This window comes from Carettochelys insculpta, chromosome 7 (genome assembly GCF_033958435.1).
Source record: "Carettochelys insculpta isolate YL-2023 chromosome 7, ASM3395843v1, whole genome shotgun sequence".
Lineage (NCBI taxonomy): Eukaryota > Metazoa > Chordata > Testudines > Carettochelyidae > Carettochelys > Carettochelys insculpta.
In genome coordinates, this window is record NC_134143.1 from 24,807,334 (window position 1) to 24,822,055 (window position 14,722).

Consider the following 14,722-nt stretch of genomic DNA (forward strand, 5'->3'; position numbering starts at 1 on the left):
AATTGAAAGAGTGCATCCGCACACAAAAAACGGATCAAAAGAGTAATCTGTTATTTTGAAAGAGAGCGTCCACACAGCCCCTGCTCTTTTGAAAGAAAGAGCCAGGAACTGAAAATGCTCTTTTGAGAGAAGAGCCCTGCAGAGCATGTACACACATTTTTTTTGAAAGAAGCTTTCAAAAGGGTGTGCTTTTCCTGAAATGGGAAAGGAAGAATGATTTCGAGAGGAGAGCCACATTCTTTCGATTTGCTTTTGGAAGAATGCTTTTTGAGTGTAGATGGTCCATGAACTCTTTTGAAGAGCCCCCTTCTTTTGAAAAATCTTTTGAAAGAACTTGCTAGTGTAGATGCGGCCATTGTATGAGGAATAGGACCTATTTCAAAATAGGAGCTGTGTAGACAGGCAACAGGGCTATTTTGTAATAAGCTATAGTGTGTCCAATAGCTCTAGTTTGAAAATAGGCTCTATTGTGCCTGGATGAACAATTTCAAAATAGCATTCCACTATTTCAAAATGCATTTTGTGTATAGCAGCCTTATTCTGATAAGCTAGTCCAGAAAATCTCTTCCAGGACTACAGAACTGCTTTTTTGTTTTGTGACAATACAAACTAACATGGCTACCTGTCTAAGAATACATACATACACACAAGAATAGGTAAGAATACACAAAGGATTATACAGATTTGCTGGAATTATGGCTAAAATGTGTTTAAGCCAGGCGTGTCTAAAGAGTTGATAACCACTTTTTCCCCAAAGGAATGTGCTCCCACCTGCTTGAAGGTGTGACCAGAGAAATCACAATTAAATGCCAGGCAATGAAAATGATCAGGTAAGCAAGTTGGGAGAAAGTGACCACTTAAAAGTCTTAGTGGTGGGGTAAAGACTGCAGTCCGAGGATTCTATCCTGCACCTTGAGGTAAGCAATGAACTTTGAGAGAGCATTTTCAAGTGTTCACTGAACTATAAAGAGTGAGGGAGAGAGCCACTGAGTCATCCTTCATCTGAGGAAACAAAACAAAACAGCAGTCCTGTAGCACTTTAAAGACGAACAAGATAATATATTAGGTGATGAGCTTTCATGGGGCAGACCCACTTCTTCAGATCTGGAGATGGTGCTGTACTGGAAATTTCCTATTTCCAGTAGACCACTATCTCGAGATCTGAAGAAGTGGGTCTATCCCATGAGAGCTCATCATCTAATAAATTATTTTGTTAGTCTTTAAAGCGCTACGTGACTACTCTTTTGTTTTGTTAAGATACAGATTAAGATGGCTACCTCTCTGTTACTATTCACCTGAGGAAGCAAAGAAACCCAACACGTTAAGCTCTTCAGAGATCCTGACTAACGGTCTAGTCAGCCATTGCTGGAAAAGGAAGATTGGTGAGGACCTTGCTGAGAACAAAGGCAAATTTTATATTAGCCCTTAGAAAAATACCATTTCTTTCTCTTTAAATGAGCAGGAAGCTTAATTTTTATGGCTGTTCCAGAAAGACCTGAACACAGACCACAGAACAAAGACCTGCAGACTGTACCTGAGCAGCTGAAGACAGGTTGCAACCTGCATGCTTGTATATCAGCTGTTGCTGCCTGGGCTGTGAGAGACAGCATGTAAGGTTTCCAGAGTTGTAGGGCAGGCAATTGTAGGTTGTGACACAACCCCTTACTGGTCTGCATTGAACCTGAAAAAAACAGACCATTAAGGTATGCTGCAAAGAGCATTTATTTATGGGGGCTGCTGTAGAAGTGTCGCATAAGGAATATGCAAAAAAGGGGAATGGAGTGGGTGGTTTAAATCTGGTTTTTAAACTTATGGCAGAGGTGCATAGAGTTTTGGTTTGAATGGAATCAAAGAATGGAACTGCACTGCTATGAAGAATGGTTGAATTTGATGTTGGACGTTCATCCTTGTATGACATGAATGCATAGTTACATCCCTAGCACCTGACATTAATATGGACTCATAAAGACCATGCTCTGATGTCACTACCCAAAACTCATTTTTAAAATGTATTTTTCTTTTAACCCACATCCATCACAGCCTCTACACATAGTCACAATATTGTTAGCATACCAACTACGACATATTTTAGAGTTCATCTTTTCAATCAAAATCCCCTCCTAAATGGTAAGGGCTAAAACCACTGTATTTGGTGTTCAGCTTCCTCTTATATAACTTTAAAGCAGCATAAATGTTTGGTTGTGCCAGGAAAACAAGAGGTGTCTGGAATGGGATTACTTCTCATAAAATCCAAAAGAAAAGAGACATAATCTCCAAATCATGTACAGTCCTCAAAGCTGACATAATTGAGTGAATGTTGAAAGAGACTAAGCCAAGATGATCCAGAAAAATTGGATGAATCTGGAATAGAATTGTTTTTCAATCAACCTCACAGAAAAGTGAGGAGCTGGAGAGTACTGGAGTAGTGCTCTGTTTTGGCACAGCTAAATCAGAAAAATTGAAAATTGACTATAAGCCCTTTTTATTACAACATAGTGAATGATGAGAGTTTAGAGGGATGAAGAAAAAAATTACTAAAAGAAATGAAACTGAAAAATTGTAATGATCCCTTTTTAAAGAAATCTGAAATACAAATTATCTTAATAAAAATAACACTTTTTAAAAAATACAATCATTTAAATAAGGTACATATATTTTTCTTTAAATAAAAATCCTTAACTGAGTAAAAGATCTGAGCAATTCAGGGTAAATCTGCTAGAGAACTATAATTCTAAATGATTTTCTAGAGATACATGTCAATTTCTCCAAGACACCAAAACTGTAACATATCTTGTCCAGATTTGAACCCTACCAAAGTTAAGGCTATAGTTCTGTTTCAGCCTTCATTAGAATGCTTTAGTGGTGGGGGTGTGTAACTCTGCAGCTGTGCAATGTAAACCGTGTATAGTATTCCTCAATGTGGACATCTACTCTTGGCGTGGAAAGGGGTAGGCCCTGCATAATCCTGTTAGCATTTTATGTGTGCTCAAAGTTGAAGAAATTAATTCATTTACTAAGAATGTGTAACTTCTACACCTTATTTAATGGAAATAATAGATACACTTGTAACTTGGGACATATTCAGAATAGGTATTTGACTGTTTTCACGTAATGAGATTTTATGGGAGTAAGTTTGAATACCGTAGGAGCAAAGTCTAGAAGCAGACATCCAAATGTGCACTTCTGGAATTCAGGTGCCCTGTAGAAGATATAGTCTCTGACTTTTTATCCTTTATTGTATTTGTATTAAGTATTCACCTAATGTGTTACCAGATTTATTATATTAACATTTTCATTATATACCATCATATAGGGCTCATAAGAGATCTCAAGAAGTCCTCAAGCCCACTGAGGCAGGATTGAGTAAATGTAGAACATACCTGTCCAGCATGTTCTTAAAAACCTCCAAGAGTAGGGAATTCTCCAACCAGCATAGAATGTCTTTTTGACAGTTTCCTATCCTTACAACTAGAGTTTTTCCTGCTAGCTAGTCTAAATAAATCCTTACTGAAGATTAAGCCCAACATTTCTTGTTCTATCTTTAGTGGAAATTCAGATCAATTGACCCATGTCCTCTTAAAATATTTTGAAGATTGTTACCAGGTCTCCCCCTACCCCACTGTCTTTTGTCAGGATATACATGCCAAGTTTTTTCTAATCTCTCCCCATAGGTCAGGTTTTCTGAATTTTTTCATCACTTTTTTTTTCCTCTCCTTCGAACTTTCTCCAATTTTCCCACATCTTTTTAAAAATGCGGCACCCAGAATTCGATACAGTACTCCAGGAGAGTCTTCACCTGTGCTTAGTACAGTGGGAGCATTGCTTGCCATGTCTTACTTATGGCACTCCTATGGGCCCCAACTAGATACACCCTACCAGTTTTACAGTGAACCTGTGACAACTATTAATTTTGAGTTCAGTTTTTTATCTAGTTTTATACCCTCTTCCTTAAGAGCACATTTCCCAAGCTTGCTTATAAAAATGTCATATGGGCCAAATTCTTCTGGGTTACAACTGCACAAATCAACCAAAGTAAGCTGATTAATCCAGGTTAACACTATAGCGAAAGAGAGCAGAATTTGACCCAATATATCCCTCCTGCCATTTTTTCAAACATGTATCATATGCATTATTTTTTTCTGTGTCCAGCTGTTTGTCTTTCTGGGCAAAGTTCTACCATGTTCCCCCACCCACACTTTGCTGGCCCCAGCCCCTCCCCTGGCCTGTTCAGGGCCCAGCCCAGCCCTTTGACAGAGCCCCTCCCCCCCAAATCCATGTCAGCTCCTCCCCTACCCAGCGCGGGACAATCCCATAACCACAACGGACCCCCCCACACACAGTGCCAGCCCCAGGCCCTCCCATGGCCAGTGCAGGGCCCAGCCCAGCTCCCCTGATAGACGCTACCAACATGCCAGCCCCAGGCCCTCCCATGGCTAGTGCAGGGCCCGGCCCAGCTCCCCCAGTGGACCCTCACACCATGCCAGCCCCAGACCATTCCCTGGCCAGTGCAGGACCCATCCCAGTTCCTCCTAATAGAGCCCTATCTCCCTCATACCATGCCAGCCCCACCTCTCCCCCAGCCAACACGGGCAAGGCCCAGCCCCCCAATGGAGCTCCTCCCCCAGCCAGTGTGGGGCCCAGCCCATATACCTTAGATGTGCATTACAGAAAGTTTCTGTCTAGAATTTTCTTCCAGCCCAAGTTCTGCTTGTAAGTGGAGCTGCAACCAGCCCTCTAGTTCTTTTGTTTTTTGTTGTCTTGCATATATCTTCCTGGTAATCATTTATCGAGTTTTTATTTTGCTAAATGCACAGAGAAATAAAGGTAACAACGTCTGTCAAACAATGAAGATTGCAGATATAAAGAAAAGGGGTGGAGGGACAGCTCAGTGATTTGTGTGCTGACCTGCTAAACCCATGTTTGAGCTCAAACCTTGAGGGGGCCATTTGAGGATCTGGGGCAAATAGATTTAAAGAAGTCTGTCAAGGATGGTAATAGGTCCTGCTATGAGGGCAAGGGACTGGACTCAATGATCTCTGAAGGTCCATTCCAGTTCTATGAGATAGGTATTAAAGCTATTAACTGTGTCTGGCAAAGCAGCAGCTTTGATTCTTAGTAAGATAATAACCTCTACAGAGCCATATATAATACTGAGGAGTGCCGAACAAAATCAGCCATCCAGTGACTACCATATGATATTGTTATACATATTGTACTGATACCTCCAATAAAATAGCTCAGCAAATTCAAGTATTCTTACTGTAGGCAATCAATCCTCTAGAAAACAGAACCTTCTTAAATAAGATCTCCCATTCATATAAATTTCAGTTATTTCCACAACCAAAGCTGCATTTTCAGCCAAAGGAAATATTTGGATAACCTTGCCATGCGGCTAGAAGGAAAAGTGTGGGGAACCCAACAACATTGCCAATTATCAGAATAGGTTGATAAATAGTTCAGATTTAGTATTGAGTGCCTGGATGTAGGTTCCCCTCCTCCCCCTGATCTGAAGCATTACCACTCTGTGTAATCTTTCTAAGGACATTGGCGCCTTAGGCTTAAGTACCTGAATGTCACAAAGAATAAAGATATTGGGACAGCCAACTTATTCAGGAAGGAAAACAATTCAGCAAGTGGAAATAGGACAATGAAGTGGTATTCTGCGGAAAGATATTATGATTTAAGAGTAATTTGTAATATGAAAATCCTCTTTGAGTGTAAGGCTGTTGACCTAGAGTTGTTCACATCACTTCATTTCTCCTTCTCAGTGTCAAAATTGAAAAAAAAGTCTAGAGATTTTCTAAAAGACATCTGTTTGGTAGTAATATAAACAAAAATGTTACTATTAAAAATAAGATTAGAGTAGATCTTCCTCTGACATGCGCTACTCTTGTATAAGCTCTCTCACACAGTTTTATTAAGTTGTGTTGACATCTATTGTACTTTTTATACAAGGCACCATAGAAATGTGTAGGTTTGCTCTGCACACTGTATTCTTACTAAACATGGAGGGGCCAAATAGGAAACTCACAATACCATTGGGTGAGCCAGAAGCATACCAGACAACAAAGACGACAAATGGTTGGTCCAGGTCAGAGCCTTAGACATTCTGCTTCTACGAGCAGAGGCATGGGATTCCAGGGGAGGAGCAGTGTAAGGTCCAGGTTTCCGGGTACATTCAGTCAGCATCTGCTCCCTGTCATGTTCAGAGAAGTCGGATATTATGCATGGCAACCTAGATGAAATGGGAAAATTTTGGAAGTAAGAGTACTGAGGCAATCCACCTCTATTTGCTCATCCGCAACAAATTATGACCCTAGGTTTGCTGCCCTCTTTGCTGGGGGCTTAAAGGGATTATCCCAGAGTACACCCCATGCAGGTCACTGTGAGATGGGAGAGTTGCAATCGGTAGGCATGGTGAACACACACTGACTACATGAACCCCTACAAACCCACCCAAACCCTGACCCTTGCAGGGTCCCTTGCAAATGCAGGCTCCATTTGTAAATGCAAACCCTAAAGATAGCCATGAGGGTTGTATTTTGCAAGCACTCTGTCACATGTTTTCAAAGCAAAAGAGCAAGAAGCACAACTTTTTGCTTACCATGTCTGCTACAACACAGAGTCCATCTGCCCCACATTGTGCTGTCTTTTACCTACCTGGTGGAAGCTTAAAATGACAATATTAGTGTTGTATGTAACTGATGAGTTTTGTGCAGAATAGTGCCCCCATCATTGTAAATGAGTTAACTTTCTGTGTTTACAATATATGTTCCCTAGTCCCTAACTGGAGTGTTGTGAGCAAGACACGAGAAGTAATTCTTCTGCTCTATTAGGCCTCATCCAGAGTACTGTGTCCAGTTCTGGGCACCACATTTTAGGAAAGATGTGGAGAAATTAGAAAGGATCTAGGGAAGAGCAACCAAAATGATCAATGGTCTAGAAAACATGACCTATGAGAGAAGAGTAAGAGAACTGAGTTTGTTTAGTTTGCAAAGAGAAGGCTGATAGGGGAACATGACAGCAGCTTTTAAGTACCTAAAAGGGTGTTACAAGGAGGAGGGAGGAAAAGTATTCTGCTTAGCCTCTGAAATAGGACAGGAAGCAATGGGCTTAAATTGCAGCAAGGAAGATTTAGTTTGGACATTAGGAAAAATTTCCTGTGTGAGTGGATAATTACTGGAGTATGTTGCCTCGAGTGGATGTAGAATTTCCATCATTGGAGATACTTAAGAATAGGTTAGATAAATATCTGAGGGATGATATAAACTGTGCTTAGTCCTGCTGTGAGGGCAAGGGACTGGACTCAATGACTTCTTGAGGTTGCTTCCAGTCCTACTGTTTTATGATTCTACCCTGGATTTTTTTCCCCCAATGCAGCTGCAACAATGACTCTGTTGCCCATTCCTCCAGATCCTCCATCTTTGGTGTCACAAAACTGAAGGTGAAAGAAAGATATGTGGGAGGAAATGTTTAATGAGCAAACACAATCTTACTGTGCCAATACAGCACAACAGAATGCTGTCCAGGTTGCCTGTGTGTGTGGCTTCATGAACCACAGAAGCAAGTGGTAGGCTGGGTCTCCAAGGATAACTATTGGCTTTTCAAAGTCCACAACAGTAATTTTCCAGTCTGAGAAGGAAGTTCCATCTTGCAGCTGTCTGTAGAGACTGCAGTTCCTAAAAATGCAGGCATTATGCACCTTTCTTTAACATCCCACTCTGATGTTGGGGAAGTGGGCCTTGTGCTCCACCAGTACCTGCAACACAAACCTGTTGTTTATGTACTCTTTGGCAGAGTGGCCTACTGTCAAGATAGGGATGTGCATTCCATCTATTGCTCCACCACAGGTATGGAACCCAGTCACAGCAAAGCCATCCACTATGTTCTGCACATTTCCTAGAATCACTATCCTTATTAGCAGAAGGTTATTGATTACCCTGGCTACTTGGAGCACAGCAGCACCCACTGTAGATTTACTTACTCCTAACTGATTCCGAGCTAACCAGGAGCAGTCTGGCATTGCAAACTTCTACAGGGCTATCACTTCTCAGCTGTCAGAGCAGGTCTAATTCTCATACTGCTGCACATCAGGGCTGGAGAAAGCAATTCACCAAGTACCATGAAAGCAGCTTTACTGATGAAAAAAATTTTGTAACCACTGGTCATTGTACCATAGCTGCATAACTGTCATTGTCCCACCAGTCTGAGCTGGTCTCACAGGACTAGAATCCACAATCCACTGTGTCAACAGGGTCGACTACCACCAGGATATGCCAACTGCTTCACTCAGTGGGTTTCTCCATGTCTGTGTTTGTGACCTCACAATTCTTTCTTGGTCCAGCAGCTCCTGGCTAGGGTCTGGAGGAACCACAGCATAAATGTGTGAGATGTTGGCAATTCTTGCCATGGCAGTTTGCACCTGAGTGGAGTCCATGCTTGCCATCCTATAGATTATAGGGGGAAAAGGGAACAAAAAGGTTGCTTGCCGTTGCTTTCACACAGGGAGGGAGGAGACAACTGCATTGTGGGAGGCTGACAACATACCCAGAACCACCTCCTGCACTGTTTCAGTTCCCCCCGGCCCTGGGAGCCTAACCCAGAATGCAAAGGGGAATCAGGAACTGTGGGATGACCACCCATAGTGCACTGCTTTTAATGGCAAAGATAGCCGTGCTACTGGGAATGCACTCCATCGACCTCATGTGCCCAGTGAGGACAGGAACTTTCAACTTAGTAAATTCAGGAGCTAAAAGGTGAACCATAATAAATTTAACATAATTTCCTAGTGTAAACATACCCCCAATAGTCATCTTCAAGTGACCTTTGCAAGCAGGGCTGAAAGTCCAGCTTTATGTGTACCAATAACAGTCATCATGAGAAATTCCTTTATGATTCTGATTCCTAAATGTCTGAAGCTTACAGAAGAAAATCAATTATTTTAATATTTTGTATCTTCCTCCTGGAAAAGCACTCCTGAAAAGTTACTATCAGCTACCCCTACCCCTGAACACTGCTTGATCTCTGAGCTGTTCAGCAGCTACACATGTAGTGGCTTGTTGCCAGTTTATCTGCATGCCAGGCAGGCATTGTAGATAGTGAAAAATGAGAGAGGAAAGAAAGGAAAGTTATAAATATGGAAGAGAAGGAAGAATGGGTTTCTTATCTTTCCCCTTTGTTCCTCTAATGTTTTATCAGATACTGTCATTGCTCCATTTTTCCACTTCACTTATTTCATGTTCTTCATGCCTTCGTCTCTTCTCCTGCACTAAAAATTTTCGCTTATTTTGAAGTCATCCACTCTGGCTTCACTTTTACTTGGCGCGTGAACTACAGTGAATGAGCAGTCCTAGGTGCAATGCTGCTTCTTGGTAGCAGGTAGCCAAAAACTTGCAGATGATGATTCAGCCCATGGGAAGACCCATGATCTTGGTCATATGGCCTGCCTTTATCAACCAGCATGTTAAGGAACTGTCAGTGTGCAACATTAGGGTGATGGTTGAACAGGGGGCAGGACTCATTACTTCTCCTCTCACCTGAATCCAATTCTAAAACAACACTTTTCAATGTCCAGAATTCATGCTTTTTAAAATTCAGGATGTACATTAAACTTTCATATGAATCCAATTTGATTAGCCAAAAAAGGCTGTGGATTATCCATGTCTGTTCTGAAGGATTCTGCAGGAAGATACACTCCTTATTTAATTCTCTCCCTCTCTCTCACACACATATATAAAATGTCAGGAGATGGGTCATTCTTATTTTTTCCTGGCTTTATTAGTGTTGGCTGAACAGCTGAGAGGGCATTGGGGAAGGTAATAGACAATCTGTACTGAGACAAGCCCCCTTGTTTTGTAGCTCAAAGTCTGCATTTTGTATATACTGTTGCCTTGTTCTTATGTAATGTGAGATTACATAATGGGGAAATAGTAATTTACATAATCATTAACCATGTTATACCATAGCTGCAATTGGTGAATCATTATGAAATGCCTGGGGCTAGAAGGGGGCACGTATCTGCTGGAAACTGATTATGTGTGCATGTAATTCATGAGTAATACTGAGGAGAAATGGTAGACTTTTGTCAAATTACATCTAAACTGCATAACAGCATGCAGAAATTGCCTTATTTAGGGCCTGTGTCAGTGGCTGGTATGGTGAGACATGTTCATTAGTATGAGTGCTGCATTGAAATCAATAGATGTATGTCCTGCTCATTGAGTGAAGATTGGAAGGTTTGGCCATAGTAACATCAACATTTGTGAAGGGTAGCTGCGGTAGTCTGTATCTGCAAAAAACAAGGAAAAGTCATGTAGCTCCTTAGAGACTAACAGATTTTCAGGGCATAAGCTTTTGTGGTAAAAAAACCACAATTTTCCCTCTCTTGATAATCACATCTCCACAAAAAATGCTGCTAATGAGACTTGATTAGACTCATTAACAGTGGTTCTGCACGTGACTAGTGCTTATATATAACCCTACCACTGTAATTTCTATTCCAACTCATCTGATGAAGTGGGTTTTACCCATCATGCCATAATAAATCTGTTAGTCTTGAAGATGCCACAGGACTAGCGTTACCATATAAAAAGAGGATACCCCTGAGAGGGAGTGTATCTCTATCGACATCTACCATCTCATGTTGTATTAATGTATTATGGTACATATAGTACATTAACACAATGTGAGTTACTAGATATTGATCTCAGGTGTGTCCTCTTTTTTGGAAGGTCAAATATGGTGACCCTACGCAGGACTCTCTGTTGTGTTAACACCTGTGTTTCACTGTAGCCCACACCGTGACTTGCCTCTGTGTACAACTGAGGAACCAAGTTCTCTGAAGTAGTGCAGCATTTTCCCTGAAAAGTGGAAACAATTGCACATCCCTCTGAGGTTCCTCTCTTTTTTCCCCAAACAAAGCAATGGTGAGTGAGGGAGAACAAAGAGAGCCCTGGGATGACCAGAGTCCACATTTTGAAGGTACCAATAGAGCTGGAGCAAAGAGGGACCTTTCTGCAGCCTTGCTCTTTTGGGTGTTGTTCTGTTCTGGGAGAGGAGAGAAAGGAGGCAGCCAGGCTTATGAAGGGTTCCAGAATACGTACTGTCTCCTGATACTTTCACTTGCCCAACTGACCTAACCCATGGTAGCTTTGCCCAGCCTTTTAAAAAAGAAGAGCTCTCTGCTCGACGAACCCTTTTTTTGTTTCCTGTATCTAGTAGACAGCAACTGTCTGCTCTGATCTGAGGGTTATAGGTTGACTCAAAGGTAGCTGTTCCTGCATGTGCACAAGAAACGAGGACAGGATACAGACAGCTTGTGAACAGGGTGGTTGCAAACAGGAGGGAGTTTTGAGAGGGGCTCTCCTGGTGAAGGAAGGTGATTTCTGGCACCTTGAGGTAAGCAGCTGTCTGGAGTGTGTGGGTGTTTTGTGCTTGGGGGTTCTGGGCTTGTTTGTCTGTTTGTTTGGAGGTTTTAGAGTGCTGAGCTGTGTGTGTTTGTTTGCAAAGCCGTGTGCTCAGAGTGGCAATTGGAAGCTGTCATAGTTGGGATTGAAATCTAAAACGCTCTCTGCTCATTGGTTGAGCTGTAGCCAGAGGGTGGGGCTATCAGGAAGGCCAGAGCTTTATAAACCCTGCTAGATAGTGACCAGGGAGCTTGTGAACAGGGCGGTTGCAAACAGGAGGGAGTTTTGAGAGGGGAGGTTAGAGGGTGTAATTTCCTTCTGGTCTATAACATATATCCCAAGCCTTTAAATTAAACCCCCATTTATATTCAGACTATTCTATAGAGAAAATGCAGGCAGAAGTCCAGCAGCAGAGTGGGAGCTATCCTGTTTATTGCATAGAGTGTAACATGTGACTACCTCCACTGTGGGCGTGTGCCATATGTGTGCATACGTTGCAAGGAGCGCCTGACCCTCAGAGACCGAGTTTGGGCTTTGGAGGCCAGGGTGGCTGAACTAGAGGAGCTCCAGGAGGCAGAGAGGTATGTGGATGAGGCTTTCCGGGACCCTGTAGTACTGTCCCACCTCCAGTCTGAAAGCACCAGTGCTCTTAAGGAGGATGAAAGGCGCAGGAGAAGAGAGCAGCCATTAGAAGCTCAGGGAAGCCATCCCATAGTAGGGACCCTCCTTCCAAAGGATGTTGCGGTATCCTCTCACACTGAGGATACCTCTCCAGGGGAGGGAACGTCAGTTGTTAGGAAAAGGTAGGTGTTAGCAGTGGGTGATTTGATTGTTAGAAACATAGATAGCTGGGTTTGCGATGAACGGGAGAACCATATGGTGACTTGCCTGCCTGGTGCGAAGGTTGTGGATCTCTCAAGGCATCTAGATAGACTAATGTGTAGTGCTGGGGAGGAGCCGGTGGTTGTGGTACATGTTGATACCAAAGACATAGGAAGGGGTAGGAAAGATGTCTTGGAGGCCAAATTTAGGTTGCTAGGAAAGAGACTGAAATCCAGGACCTCTAAGGTGGCATTCTCAGAAATGCTTCCTGTTCCATTTGCAGGGCCAGCAAACAGAATTTCAGTCTCAGTGCGTGGATGAGATGATGATGTAGGGAGGAGGGTTTTAGATTTGTTAGGAACTGGTGACACTTTTGGGAGAGGGGGAGCCTATACAGGAAGGATGGGCTCCACCTAAATCAAAGGGGATCCAGACTGCTGGCACTAAACATTAAAAAGGTTATAGAACAGTTTTTAAACTAAGAGACGGGGGAAAGCCGATTGGTGCAGAGGAGCATGTGGATCAGACAGAAACTCCTCTTAGAGGAGAATCCGTTGATAGAGATACTCTAGGCTTTAGTAAAAAAAGAGAGGAGGGGAGATATCAAACAATGGGCTAGATCAGACAAACAATCATGTATAAAAAAATGTAATACATCTGGGATGGGAAGACAAATAAGCAGAGGCAAATTTTAAAATCCTTCTACACAAATGCTAGAAGTCTGACTAATAAGATGGGTGAACTAGAGCACCTTGTATTAAAGGAGGAAATTGACATAATAGGCATCACGGAAATCTGGTGGAATGAAGACAATGTATGGGACACAATGATACCAGCATATAAAATATATTAGAAGGATACAATGGGCCACGTTGGTGGCGGAGTGGCACTGTATGTGAAAGATAACGTAGAATCAAATGAAATAAGAATTTTAAATGAATCAAAATGTTCCCTAGAAGCAGTATGGATAGTAATTCCAAGCTGTACTAAGAATATAGCAGTAGGGATATATTATCGACCGCCTGATCAAGACAATGATAGTCATGTTGAAATACTAAGGGAGATTGGAGAGGCTACCAAAATAAAACACTCAGTAGTTACGGGGGTTTCAATTATCCCCATATTGACTGGGTACCTGTCACATCAGGACGAGATGCAGAAATAAGATTTCTCAATGCCGTTAATGACTGCTTCTTGGAGCAGCGGATATGGGAACCCACAAGGGGAGGGGCAATTCTCGATTTAGTACTGAGTGGAGCACTGGATCTGGTCCATGAGGTCACTATATTACAGGACCACTTGGGAAGAGTGATCATAATGTAATAACACTTAATACTCCTGTGGTGGGAAGAACACCTCAGCAGTCCAACACTCTGGCATTTAATTTCAAAAAGGGGAATTATGCAAAAATGAGGAGGTTAGTTAAACAGAAATTAAAAGCCAGAGTGACTAGAACAAAAACCCTGCATGGAAAAAGCTTCTCACAGGCACTATAACAGAGGCCCAATTAAAATGTATACCCCAAATTAAAAAAACATACTAAGAGACCAAAGAAAGAGCCACCATGGGTTAACACCCATGTAAAACAATCAGTGAGCGATAAAAAGGCATCTTTCAAAAAGTGGATGGTAAATGCTAGTGAGGTAAATAGAAAGGAACATAAACACGACCAAATTGTTTAAAACCGTAATAAGGAAAGCCAAAAAAGATTTTGCGGAATGGCTAGCCAAAAGCTCAAAAAGTAATACCAATATGTTTTTTTAAATACATTAGAAGTAGGAAGCCGGCAAAAAAACCAGTGGGTCCCCTGGATGATACAAATACAAAAGAAGCGATAAGGATGATAAAGCCATTGCAGAGAGACTAAATGATTTCTTTGCTTCAGTCTTCATGGCTGAGGATGTTGGGGAGATTCCCAAACCTGCACTGATTTTTGTGGGAAAGGAAACTGAGGAACTGTCCCAGATTGAAGTGTCATTAGAGGAGGTTTTGGAACAAATAGATAAACTTAATGTTAACAAATCACTGGGAGCAGATGGCATTCATCCAAGGGTTCTGAAAGAACTCAAATGGGAAATTGCAGAACTATTAACACTAGTTTGTAACCTGTCCTTTGGATCAGCTTCCGTACCTAATGACTGGAAGATAGCTACTGTGACACCAAAAGTTAAAAAAAGGCTCTAGAGGTGACCCTGGCAATTACAGATTGTTAAGTTTAATGTCGGTTCCGGGCAAATTAGTAGAAACAATAGTAAAGAATAAAATTGTCAAACACATAGAAGAACATAGTTTGATGAGCAAAAGTCAACATGGTTTCTGCAGAAGGAAATCATGTCTCACTAATCTGTTAGAAGTTTTTGAAGAGGTTAACAAACATGCAGACATGGGAGATCCAGTGGATATAGTATACGTAAATTTCCAGAAAGCCTTTGACAAGATACCTCATCAAAGGCTCTTATGTAAATTAAGTTCTCATGGGATAGGAGGGAAGGTCC